At 43.7% G+C, this 10,136-nt stretch overlaps 1 pseudogene; it reads right to left on the bottom strand.

Annotated features, from left to right (window-relative positions):
* Positions 1 to 9,137: 9,137 nt before the first annotated feature.
* Positions 9,138 to 9,791, bottom strand: LOC103295810 (60S ribosomal protein L18-like; annotated as a pseudogene).
* Between the last annotated feature and the right edge of the window lie 345 nt (positions 9,792 to 10,136).

Consider the following 10,136-nt stretch of genomic DNA (forward strand, 5'->3'; position numbering starts at 1 on the left):
GGTCTAGAAGATATCTAACTTTTATGTAGATGAATAAGATTGTGAAAACCCAGTTTTCTAAAATGTATAGTAAGACACTTTTTAATATGTATTAAAAATAAGACAAATCGTATTATATACAAAAAGTTATTATTTAGGTATTTGTTTAAAGATATTACATCATTCAAATCAAATCTCTTAGTCTATCATTATTAAAAAACATTTTTTTTTGGCAGATACCGTATTTACTTGGACTAATGACTTCTTTTAAAAGCTAAACTAACATCCTAGCCTCAATAATACTGGTGGGGTTGGAGCGGGGGGGGGGGGCGATCGGGGGCTGGAACGGCTGGGGGGAGGGGCTGTGGGAGGTTGGTGGGGGGGGCGATCAGGGCTCTAATCAGGCTGCTTGGCTTTTATATATATATATATATTTACTCTAGTTGTATTATTTATTTCTGGACACGTCTACTGACCATAGGCTATCATCCAAGGTGGTATCTTTTGTAATCATATGGCTATGGATTCAACTTCTGGCTCTTCCACTTATCAACTGTTTGACCTTGGGCAAGTTAACTATTCACAAAAGTTTCATTTATAAATGTGCAAAAACCAGTACCTATTTCATGGAGCCATGAGGAATAAATATGGCAATGTTCATATAATGCTCAGTATAGTGCCTGCACACCAAGGAGGTGCTCAACAGCTCTATCCATTACTCCAAGAACTTGTTTCATACTTGCAAAACTGCAATAGTATAAAATTCTTCCCTGTGCTAGGCTAAAATCCGTCTCCTGTTAGTCTGATCCCTGGTCCTTTTGGGGATACAGAAAACAAACCTAATCCTTCAGTTATTCTTCAAACCCTAGAAATAGCTGCTATATTCCACTGACTAAGTCCATCACCTTGTTAAGGTTTAGATAAGATAGTTAAATTCCACTGTTGACAGAAGTCTAGTGAAGGCCAAATAAAGACAATGAACTTTCCTGGATGCCAGTGTGTGGTGGGTGCTGCAAAGATGTAATTCTTTATAAATTCTTGACTGGTCAGAGTGGTGTAAAAAAGCTCCTGGGAGCAAGCTCTCTGCCACAGACTGCTGACTCTGATGGATTTCACTTGACATGAAAAAGCCCTGCTTTAATTTACCCCAAGCGCTTGAAGCCATGCTTCCTCCTCAAATGAAGCACCAAGGTATATTTTCTTCATTTCTCCTCATGGGGTTGGTGAATATTATATTATCCTCATTTACATTTAACAAACAAGAATACTAATGTTCACAGCAATGGAGTGATTGGTTCATTTGGTGAGTAAGAGGCTCATCCAAAAACCCTATTAGGGTCTTCTGAATTCTAGGCTTTCCTCTTATAGTAAACTAGAGGCCTGGTGCACTATATTCATGCACTGGGGGTGGGGGGAGAGTGTCCCTCAGCCCGGCCTGTACCCTCTCCAATCTGCCTCTCAAAATCCGGGACTGCTGGCTCCTAACGGCTCGCCTGCCTGCCTGCCTGCCTGCCTGATCGCCCCTAACCACCTCTGCCTGCCTGATTGCTCCTAACTGCTCCCCTACTGGCCTGATCACCCCTAACTGCCTCTGCCTCGCCCCACACCCAGGACCCAGGATTCCCTCCTCCGGCCGGTTGCAGGCACCCAGGACCCGGGCTGGCCTCAGCCGCAGAGGACCATGGGCGGGCGGCTTTGCCTGGGCTGCAGCTGCAAGTGCCGGGACCGTGGGGCAGTGGCTTGTCCCTCTCCCCGGCCACAGCCTGGCTGGTCCCCATTTCTCTCTCGTGAGCTCATTTGTGCCTGGCTGGTCCCCATTCCTCTCTCCTCAGTGTTGAGTGTCAGAGCTGTGACAGTGTGATGACCATTTGCATATTAGCTCTTTATTACATAGGATTATATAGGATTGCCACAGACTATGACAAAAGTGAATTTGGAAACATTTGATAAGGCAAATGTTTTTGCAGAACTTTGAGAATTTTGGATTACTTTCCCTACTTCTCTGTTGTTTTAAGTCTCTTGTTTTTTTTTATTAGAAAGGTCACAAAGCTCAGTGGTTAAAAGAACAAAACAGTCTTTGGATTCCTGACTCTGCAATTAATCAGTGGGTGATTTGGTCAAATTACCTATCTACCTGAAACTCAGTTTCTTTAGCTGTAAAATAGGAATCAAATAGTATCTAGCTCACAAAGCTGTTGTAGTAAATGTATAAAACAGCATAACACCTGGCATTTTCCAAGTATACATTTAATGTTAACTGTGCTATTACTCGTGGATAAAGTACCAGACCAAAGGATTTTAGGATTTTTCTCACAAAAAAAAAAAAAGAAAAGAAAAGAAAAAAGGAAAAAAAATCCCTTCTCTTGCCAGTCACTTCACATGAAGTTCCTTGAGAGGTGGGACTGTCTTTTGCATTTGTATCTCTATCCCTGAGAGCTAAGAGGCATTCAAAATTATCTGTTGAATGCTTTAATATATTCTATATATATCCTAAACATCTAAATACTTCGGATCTGCAAAATAACTCAATAACCTAGGCATTAATTTTTTAATTTTGTAAAACATGTTTACTTAAACCAAAGAATAATTTCATGTACAAAGGACACCTATCATTTTTTTTCCTCCCTACAACTCTTTCTTAAAGAACCTGTTCCCAGTCCATAGCCACAGGGGAATGGACCAACTCTTGAGAACCTGACTACAATGGACCAAATTCATTTCCTCTCTTAGGATTTGAAATTCAAAGAAACTGAAAGTCTTCATTTTGGGGCTGCTTTAACGAGGCTACATCTCACAGATAGGTATACAGAAGAGTCAGTATGTTGAAAGAATGAAGTAGTCACATACAGAGAAGCAGAGATGGAGAAGGAAAAGGGAAGAGAGAGAAGAGACAGCAAAGATTTGCTAAATAGTTTTCCAGTTTCAAGGAAATGCAATGCGCTCCTATCATTGGATTCCCAAAGAGCCTACTGTATGTCTCCAGTAAACACCCCCGTGCGTGAGCTCTGTTGAGTGGGCTTCTGTTCTGTGCACTTATAGCATCCTGTTTCATCCACAGTCCTACAATATCAACATGCCTCCTACATAATCTCTACCTCATGTATCTCCAATTTTCAAATAGGGAAAGCTAATGACACAAAGAAGTAAGAAAGATGTCCATGGTCATACTTAGAGTTTGTAGGGGCAGAGCTGATAACAGCATTTCGGGTTTCTTATTCCCAGGAGCCTAAATTAACCAATAAACCAGCTGCCTCCCTTGATGGAACTAGAGTATGCCAATTATCCAAACTGTGTAGAAAACATTGACCAAAACAGGAGTTAATTGGACATTGGTTGTTTTAATTTCATAATCAGCTCTTTCCCTGAAATACCCTGGGAGTGAATAACATATCTTTTGCAGGAATGGGAAGGAGGCCAGGACAGGCCATCTGGATGAACATACCTTTTTGTCAAGTTATCCCTGCAGCTGCGTGAAACTTACTGATGTTGAAGAACTTCACAGTTAAGTTTTATCATTTCCTTCTACTGTATTAAAAGTATTTATTTACTTTTATTCTATTAAATTTAAAAGTACATAAATTTTTATCTTCGTATTAGCCAAACAGTTTAACTGATTCTGAAATTACTCACGAACTTATATATTCTATATGTGTGCACATGGGCAGAGGAAACTGAAATTCTCTGATATTAAAAATGATTTCTCATATTAAAAAAAGAAATTAATATAGACAATAGCCACCAGAAAGGAAATAAAGGCTCATTATTCTTTTCACATAAAAAGAAAACAAAATATTGGTTTTCCTCTCAATCAAGGAAAAAAGGAACCATGAAAAAGCACAGGTGGCCTATTTTCTTATCCACTCCTGACTTCTCTAACATTATAAATTTGCTAAGATGACAACAAATCTAGACTATTAAGTTCAAGAGCACTTCCTAAGACCTCAGTGTCAGATTCACACCCATCAAATAGGTTCAAATCATGACTCTAATCACACCACTAGCCCAAGGCAATAAATAGTCAAGAGCTGCTCTGATACTTAAGCATGCATTCCCCCTCACCATTCCTTCTCTCTTCTGCCTTGCCTCACCTTTCCTCTCTCAAATGATTTACTCTCTCCATCTTTTAATTCTCAAGTCATAAATTAATTCTACTCACGAATCTGCTGGAATTCAGAACTACAAAGGCTCCTGATGCTGATATAAAGGCCGCATGTCCTATGTTGCGAATTGTGTAAAGGGTGGATTATGAATACTTAATAATGCAAGAATTAACGCTCAATTGTAGTTCAAACTAGAGTTGTCCAAGCCTTAGATTACAAGCCTTGAACAAGGTTGAAGACCGTGAAAATGAATAGATGGAACAAAGTCCAGCTTAGTAGGAATGCTTTGACCTAATACACAAGCAAGGTATTATGCCTAATAATTTGAAGAGGGTGAAGGTCCATAACGGGAACTACAGCAGGAATCAGACAAGAGGGAATGAAATTTTAAGGGAGGGCTTCCAGTCAAGACGGCAGCTTAGGTAGACACGGTACTCGCTGCCTCCCACAACCACATCAAAATTTATAACTAAAAGACAGAACACCATCATTCAGAACACCTGAAATCTAGCTGAACAGAAGTCCTACAATTAGGTAATTAAAAAAGAAGCTGGTAGAAGGGGCAGAGAGGTAGGGTAGAATCAAGAAACCTGCTGGTCCCACGCCCACGTGCGGCAGTTTAAACTCAGGAGAAATACCTTGGCTGTGGAGGTTTCCCTGAGGAGTGAGACATCCCTGCCCCACACTAGGGGCCCCAGCCCAGGGTTCCAGTGCCAGGAAGAGAAGTCCTCACAACTTCTGGATGTAAAAACCAGTAGGAATTGTGGCTATCTGCAGATTGCGTTGTAGCTCATGCTGGGTGGCACCAGGCAGGGCAAAAGCAGAAGCTGACTTTGCACCTCCTGAGAGGCCACAGAGCCAGTGTACCTGGTGGTCAGCTTTACAACCCTATCACTTCCATGAGTGACATACTTGAGAGGTAGACTCAGTGAATACCAAAGGCCCACTGAAGCAAGTCCTGCTGCATAGGTTGGCTCTTGCACAGCAGCTCTTCTACTGTAGTAGCAGTTTAATATTGCAACTGATTGGCCTGGGGGGTTAATCCCTCCTAGTGATGCCAACATCAATCAAGGCTCAACTACAATAGGAGAGTGCACACAGTTCACACAGGGGTGCACCTGGAATGCCCAGTTCAGGTGACTGGGGAGGCTGAGCCACTGGGCCCTACAAGACACCTACTATACAAGGCCACTCTACCAATTCCAGGAAACATAGCAGATCTACCTAATTCATATAAACAAATACAGGGAAGCAGCCAACATGCAGACACAATCAAATATGTCACAAATAAAAGAACAGGAGAAATCTCCAGAAAAAGAACTAAATGAAATGGAAGCAAGCAAACTACTAGATACAGAGTTCAAAACAATGGTTAAAAGGATGCTCAAAGAACTTAGTGAGAACTTCAAGAAACTTAATGAGAACATCAACAACATAAAAAAAGACCAGCCAGAAATGAGTGATACACTAACTGAAATAAAGAATAATTTGCAGAGGATCAACAGTAGACTAGAGGATGCCAAGAATCAAATCAAGAATTTGGAATATAAGAATGCAAAACACACCCAATCCGAACAGCAAAAAGAAGAAGAAGAAAAAAAAAGAATCCAAAAATATGAAGATAACTTTGTAAACAGCCTCTTTGATAACTTTAAGTGTACCAAAATTTGCATCATGGGGATACCGGAAGTAGAAGAGAAGGAGCAAGAACTTGAAAACTTATTTGAAAAAACTAAAGACAGAAAACTTCCCTTACCTGGTGAAAGAAATAGAAATACAAACCCAGAAAGCAGAGTACCAAAAAAGATTAACGCAAAGAGGCCCACACCAAGACACATCATAATTAAAACGCCAAAGGGGCCCTAGCCAGTTTGGCTCAGTGAGCATCAGCATGCAGACTGAAGGGTCCCAGGTTCGATTCCAGTCAAGGGCACATGCCTGGGTTGTGGGATCGATCCCCAGTAGGGGGCGTGCAGGAGGTAGCTGGTCAATGATTCCCTCATCATTGATGTTTCTATCTCTCCCTTTCTCTCTGAAACCAATCCTATCTAATAAAAGAGTAATATGCAAATTGACCATACCTGCACTACACCCACAAGCCACACCCACCAGCCAATCAGGAGCAAGTATGCAAATTAACCCAACCAAGATGGCTGCAGCCACAAAGAGAGCAGGAGGCTTGAGTTGACCCCAGCAATGGAGGAAGCCAAGCTTTCTGCCCGCTCTGGCCTGCCTTGGCCTCCGCTCAAGGCTACAAAGTTTCGATTATAGAAGATAAATAAATCCCAACAAAAATGGCAGCAGCCATGGAACTGGAGAGAGCAGGAGGCTAGGGTTGCCCCCGGCGATGGAGGAAGCCAAGTATCCACAGCTCTGGCCAGCCTTGGCCTCCGCTTAAGGCTACTAAGTTTCAATTATAGAAGATAAATAAATCCCAGATACCAGGGCCTCCGCTTGGGTCGCCGGGGGGCATAGCCGGCCTGCAAACCACCACAGGCCCCTCGACCAGGCCACCCCACGCCCCAAGGGAACCCCCACCCTGATCCGGGACACCCTTCAGGGCAAACCAGCTAGCCCCCACCCGTGCATCAGGCCTCTATCCTATCTAATCCTATCTAATAAAAGAATAATATGCAAATTGACCATCACTCCAACACACAAGATGGCTGCCCCCATGTGGTCAAAGATGACTGCCCCCATGTGGACACAAGATGGCCAGCAGGGGAGGGTAGTTGGGAGGGACCAGGTCTGCAAGGGAGGGCAGTTGTGGGTGATCAGGCCAGCAGGGGAGGGTAGTTGGGAGGGACCAGGTCTGCAAGGGAGGGCAGTTGTGGGCGATCAGGCCAGCAGGGGAGGGTAGTTGGGAGGGACCAGGCCTGCAAGGGAGGGCAGTGAGGGGTGATCAAGCCTGCAGGGGCGGGCAGTTAGGGGTGACCAGGCTGGCAGAGGAGGGAAGTTGGGAGCGACCGGGCCTGCAAGGAAGGGCAATTAGGGAGGACCCAGGCCTGCAGGGAAGAGCAGTTGGGGGGAGGGGGGGGTGACAGGCCTGCAGGGGAGGGCAGTTAGGGGCAAACAGGCTGGCAGGGGAGAGCAGTTAGGCATCAATCAGGCTGGCAGGGGAGTGGTTAGGAGGTGATCAGGCTGGCAGGCAGAAGCGGAGGCCCTGGTATCTGGGATTTATCTTCTATAATTGAAACTTTGTAGCCTTGAGCAGAGGCTAAGGCAGGCCAGAGCTGGGGGGGGGGGGGGGGGGAAGCTTGGCTTCCTCCAGGCAGGGAGCAGTTGGGAGCCAGCAGTCCTTGATTGTGAGAGGGATGTCTGACTGCCCGTTTAGGCCCAATCCTACCTGACCGGGCCTAAACGGGCAGTCGGACATCCCTCGAGGGGTCCCAGGTTGGAGAGGGTGCAGGCTGGGCTGAGGGACACCCCTTGCCCCCGTGCACGAATTTCGTGCACTGGGCCTCCAGTGTGTGTGTGTGTGTGTGTGTGTGTGTGTGTGTGTGTGTATCTAGATAGATAGATAGATAGATAGATAGATGCCAAAGGTTAAAGACAAAGATAGAAAAGCAGTTAGTTACCTACAAGGGAGCACCCATACAACTGTCAGATGATTTCTAAACAGAAACTTTGCAGGCCATAAAAGAGTGGCAAGAAATATTCAAAGTGATGAAAAGCAAGGACCTACAACAAAGATTATCCAGAAAAGTTATCATTTAGAATTGAAGGTCAGAGAAAGAACTTCAGACAAGGAATTCACCACCACCAAACTGGAATTACATGAAATGTTAAAGGGTCTTTTTTAAGAAGAAAAAAAAAAAAAAAACATATAAACAATACAACGGCAATAAATACACATCTATCAATAATTGAATCTAGAAATCAAAATAAACGAACAAGCAGAACAGAAACAGACTCATAGATACAGAGAACATTTGGATGGTTGCCTGATGGGAGGGGGGTTGAGAGGATGGGTAAAAAGGTGAAGGGATTTAGAAGTATGAATTAGTAGTTATAGTCATTGGGGTATAAAGTACAGCATAGGGAATATAGTCAATAATATTCTAGTAACTATGCATGGGGACAGAAGGGTATAAGATTTTTTTGGGATGATAACTTAATAAGTTTCATAATGTCTAATCACTGGGGTGTACATCTGAAACTAATATAATATTGTATGTCAACTGCAATTGTAAAAATAAAAAGTAATGATAAAAAAATTTCAGGGAGATAATGGTATTCAAGCTATATGTGTAAATAATTCTGAAAAATGCATTTCCTAGCACAAAGGATGGATGGGTTATATTGAAGTTGGCAAGCAAATAAAGACCAAATAGTTCTTGCTCAGAGGGCTAGACAGCAAAATATTAGATCAGAAGATCTTGATTCCACTACCTCTACCATCTCTAGCAAAATATGCCCCTAATTCCAATGGCAAATGGGTATGGCATCTAACAGTGAGCGGCATCACACCATTACATTGCTTGCAGTCAAAGTTCATTCGTGAAGCTGAGTGGGGCTACCCTGGGCCAGTTAAGGCCAGGTTATACCTAAGATCTCCAAGTGCCTCTTTCGTTTCCTTTGCTGCTGTAAACTATTTGGTTTCTATCTGTCTCCAATTCTTCTGAAATAAACTATAGCAGCTCCTGATTCTAGATTATAGCCTTGGCCCAAAATGTTTTGATAATAATTGTCCAAAGGAAGGAGTCAGGAGTAACAATTATTCCATGGTGGAATAAGGAAGACAAAATAGGCACAAGGTTGCGCTGCTACAGCTCTACGATTGCGTCTCTCAAATCCTTTCCAACTTTCACGTAAAATGCCTCTTTCTATTAAGAGGACCTGGGTGGCGTCAACAGCAGTAAGATGATTAATCTACCCATGTGGACCAACTCCTGGAACTCTTGGACTATGAGATATATTGAAGAAAGAAAAAAGTGACCATGTGTTGTTATCTTTTCGTGCCTCAATTCACTCATTTGAAAGCAGAAGTTTCAACATGATCTATTGTAATTCCCCAGGCTCTACTTATTTTAGCTCCTTATTTTAAAGTCCTTTTTTTTTCAGCATCCAAAACCTTTTTAATAACATGATAGGATTTAGGGTTAGTTTTTGTAGCCACGGCTGGCCCGGCGGCCTCTTGCGTGCTCAAACTTCCGGCCTTAGGATCGCACATAGGGTTTGGTGTGGGTGGGGGGCTCCTGGGGCCTTGCCGAAATGCCTGCACACCTCTCCGCCCTTGCGAGGACCACAAAGCACGACAGTGCCACAGCCCTTGGGGGGAGTCCAGGGCCAGCTGGTCGAAGGTGAGAATCTTGCCCCCAGCCTTGAGGATATGGCTCCGGGTACGGCCGCTCACACGAAGGGCACACACCTTCAGTTTGGGCACCTCCTGGATTCTCATGTCATCAGTTAGTCCCTACAACCAGGGCAGTTTTGGCCTCCCCGCCAGGAAGCTTCATCTTGCGGATCATCCGGGAAAGGGACAGAGGCGGCCGGTTGGTGCGACTCCAGAACAACCTCTTCAGCACCACGTGGGTGAAAGTGGAGCTGGTCGCTCCGGCCAGAAACCTGTACAGCTGGACCAGCAGCCTTAGGTGGACGTCCTGGCTCTTGGGCTCCTTGAGCCGAGCCTTTTGGTCTCTGTCGTGGCGGATGTCGACTCCCATGATGGGCCTTCCGCTCCACCAGGTCCGGAAAGAGAGAACCTTTAAAGTCCTTCTTGAGAATCTTCTTAGTGCAGCTAAGCCTAATCATTGTTTTCTTTCTCTTCTTGATCTTTCAGGACTGATGCTCCTTTCTGGGGGTAAGAATGTATTCTCACTCTAGAAATAAAATGCCTGTTTTTCATCTTCCTTTTTACCTCAAAAGGGAGACTTTTATAAGTGTCACTCCAAGTTTTTTGCAGTTAAAAGATAATTATCATGGATATCAAAAGGAAATAAAAATATAGTTCATCTTTGAACAACATGGGTTTGAAATGCATGCATCCACTTACAGGCAGAGTTTTTTGAATAAATATTAGTGTGGACCCTCTGCATTCCTGGATTTTGCATCTGC

Source organism: Eptesicus fuscus, chromosome 3 (assembly GCF_027574615.1).
Source record: "Eptesicus fuscus isolate TK198812 chromosome 3, DD_ASM_mEF_20220401, whole genome shotgun sequence".
NCBI lineage: Eukaryota > Metazoa > Chordata > Mammalia > Chiroptera > Vespertilionidae > Eptesicus > Eptesicus fuscus.